This window comes from Sinocyclocheilus anshuiensis, unplaced genomic scaffold (assembly GCF_001515605.1).
Source record: "Sinocyclocheilus anshuiensis isolate Anshui unplaced genomic scaffold, SAMN03320099.WGS_v1.1 scaffold1756, whole genome shotgun sequence".
NCBI classification, from domain to species: domain Eukaryota; kingdom Metazoa; phylum Chordata; class Actinopteri; order Cypriniformes; family Cyprinidae; genus Sinocyclocheilus; species Sinocyclocheilus anshuiensis.
This window is the reverse complement of record NW_015558655.1, coordinates 260,497-264,098: the sequence shown is the minus strand read 5'-3', so window position 1 is coordinate 264,098 and position 3,602 is coordinate 260,497. Positions and strand designations below refer to the sequence as shown.

The 3,602-nt window shown below is 41.1% G+C and overlaps 1 pseudogene; it reads right to left on the bottom strand.

Annotated features, from left to right (window-relative positions):
* Positions 1-495: 495 nt before the first annotated feature.
* Positions 496-2,438, bottom strand: LOC107681045 (zona pellucida sperm-binding protein 3-like; annotated as a pseudogene).
* Positions 2,439-3,602: the final 1,164 nt, after the last annotated feature.

The following is a 3,602-nucleotide window of genomic DNA, read 5'->3' as shown; positions in this document are numbered from 1 at the left end:
TGACTGTAACTGGGCACCTGAAAAAAAACAAAAAAAAATTATATAAAAAGTGCTTTACTATTTTTTTCTGCCTTGTAAACCAGTAAATTCATGGATAACAACAATTATATTTTAGCATTACAAATACTACTGCAAGTGCTCCACTCTCACTCTTCAGGGCAGCATTTCATTGATTAACTCCCTCACTGTCATAACAATATGCTTGCTGGCCATATTATTGAGGCTCTCTTCAGCTGATAAGTGAGGTTGTGGTAAAATGTGCAACCTGTTAACATGGCCGTAACCAGGGTTTGAAAATTAGTGAGGTCTGTGGTGGGGTTAAGAATGGTTCTATAAAAAACCTAATCGAACTCATACACTAAACACTTTAAAGAAACATACATGTTTGTGAAATGTTTGTTTTGGAGGGATGACCATGGTTGATTGACCCCCAGATTTAGGAAAGGGAAAAAATAAAAAATAAAAAATAATAATAATAAACCCACACACTCCTGCTAATATGAAACCTTTTATTGGCACTTAGTCAGTCACTCACAATACATCAGTGAGTAATCACAATGGGGCCAATGGTTGCTTTCCCTTCTGATACCAGGCCTGAAAACAAGTGACAAGGTGAGAAAGTTGAAAAACGTTCTAAAAAAAAAAATAAAAATTAGGTTACCTGAATCAGACAGTGCTTGTGCATTTCTGCCGAGACCACACGTGGAGTCACAGCATATGCACGCCTGGTCATTGTCATCTACAGAAGTCCATCTATAGAAGGCAAACACAACTGGTTACCCTTTTAACACCTCATAATACTAGACAAATGAAAATGGGGCAAAATAAAATAAACATACCCATTTATGAAGGAGCAAGCCTTGTTCTCTGGACATGTGGGGGTTGAGGCCATGACAGCCTTTAGAGCACAGGTGATGTACACCTACAGAACACCACATGATCAGTAAAACAACTCACAGAACTCACCCACAGAACTACAGCCCAAATTACAATACCAAGCCACGATCATCTCGCTGGAATCTGAAAGCCTCTAACTGAAACTGCAGCTTGTCACTCTGAATACGATGCACGAAACTGGAAGTGGAGCCTGTAAGCTTTGCATCTACCAGGCACCTAAAGATAACTCACAGAACTCCCCCACAGAACTACAGCCCAAATTACAATACCAAGCCACTATCATCTTGCTGGAATCTGAAAGCCTCTAACTGAAACTGCAGCTTGTCACTCTGAATACGATGCACGAAACTGGAAGTGGAGCCTGTAAGCTTTGCATCTACCAGGCACCTAAAGATAAAGGGGCGAGAGGGGAAGGGAAGGAAAAATAAAAAAATAAAAATAATAGAAGGCTTTTAGGCTCCATTTGCAACAGGGAGTTTGAGCGGTTCTTTACTAACCCATGGTTCTCAATAAAGGAATATCTTGGAGAGGTGGTGTTCACACCAGGGGCCGCAGTAGCCACACAACCATCCACAAAGATGCGCAGAGGAAAATGGTTGTACTGCTTCACAGAAGCTTCAAGCTTCAGGAATTGCCCTAGGAAGTACTGATTGGATGGCCTCTCAAACATCCAGTCATCTGTAATGAAAGTCACATTGGCAACACTACCTAGTCACTTATTGAAGTTATAACACTTAAATACATATTACCAGTCATGAGCCTCAATGAGAACACCAGAACTTCCTCGGCAACTTGCTACATCAGCCCTTACAATGGGAGTTCCTACTAAAGCCGCAGGAGTATAGAGGAGGTTGAATGTATACACAAGCTCATTATCAGTCATCTGAAAGCAGTATAAGTGGTGAATTATTGGACAGACCTAACTTTTACACAAATTCTACAGTTGACCTATATGGAGCCACTAACCACCAGAGAGCTGTCACATGTCTGGAGCTCATACTCAAATACAAGAACTTCAGCTTCTTGATTCTCCCCTACAGCTGCACAGCCTCCTAAAGTGAGAAATGAAGGATTCACCAGCTGACCAGTACCAAAGAAGTCCTTCTTAACCTCCACATGCACGAAGTTCTCCCCACATTGTGCTGCAACACTCTGGGGAGCTATAGGTTCACGCTGCTCAAAAGGCACATCTGGCTGTTGGGGTTCTTCTGGCATTACTGGAAAATGCCAGGTCAAAGGTGCCATATGAGCCTGCATAAGCTGTTTGGACTGACTACTTCCAGGTTCTTGAAGTTTCCGTGCATCCACCCCAGCAGGCCTCATTGCAAGTCTTGGAGGCCGAAAAGTTGTTGATGCCTGTGGATCTTGAACAGATTGCTGAGGAGCTAAAACTGGCGACTGTTGCTGTTGGAATCTTAGTGGATCCTGGCCTTGTTGAAATCTTGACCACTGTGCCAAACTCAAGTCAACTGCAATAAACAACAACAATCCAACACAACTGAAAACCACCAGCCTCATTGTTAAAAACAAAAAAATCTGAAACCTTCAGAATAACTACTGGACTTTTCTGATGCCTTTTTCAAGAGCAGGAAGTTAAAATAGCTCCACCCCCTTTTGACAAGCTTAATGATTTTGCAGACCTGTTTCATTAAACGTTTTGGACGCCCCGAACGAGTACAACCTAGATCCAGGTGGCTCACTTGTTTTGCTTCTGGATCAAACTGTCCATTATGCCGAGTTCACACTGCACGATTTTAGCCCGAGCAAAATGTGTTTTTTGGTTTCTAAATGTTTCTTAAAAATAGTTAGTTTGATGCTCTTGGCAGCCAGTATTTCATTGCACAAAACGCCTTGTGGTTGGTACCAAGCAGCCTTGCTCCCAGTCCTTGTAAGATTAACTCTAAAAAGATTTGAAGTGCTGTATGTTGAAATGAGTATCCCATAGAAACTAGGATGGCCTACTATTCCCAGGGGACAGGCCCGGACTGGCCATCGGGAGCACAGGGAGAATTCCCGGTGGCCTGGCGGCTGATTTGGGCCGCTGCCCTGTTTTTTTTTAGTTATTATTATTATTAATATGTTATATTTATGCCTTCTCAATGTACCAAAGTGATCATTTCAGTTTTTGTCATTCGATAATAAATCATAAATCGGTTAGTCTTGACTGGCAGCGCTGCGCTATATCGGCTCACGTGTCAAACGATTCCGAACAGAACCGATGCGCGTGACTCGATGAAAGAGAGGAAGCGGTCAGAAGCAGCAGTGAAATGTAGCAACATCACTGACCTGTTCAGGGCTTCAAGTGCAGGTCAGTTTCATCTGTAAATACGCTAGATAGTTTTGTCTTTATTAACCTACTTGAGTATTAAACTGCTAGTAGGCTATCTGTTAGGCTATCAGTAGCACGCCATTATTATCATCATTCAGAATACTGTGCTAAAGGACATCAATATCGATTATAAAGTTACATTAAAAAATTTAGCAGAGACAGATATTCACAAGGATTTATTGTACAGGGAGGGAGCTTGAGCAGACAGCGACACAAAAATAATATGAGTCACAGCCTAATAATTAAATAGTGTGTTCAGTATTATAATTTTTCAACAAATATATTGTACTAATTTTGACATTTAGGCACTTTAGAAAATGTGTTTTAATACATTACCAGTCAAAAGGTTTTGATCAGTAAGATTTTTAATGTTTTT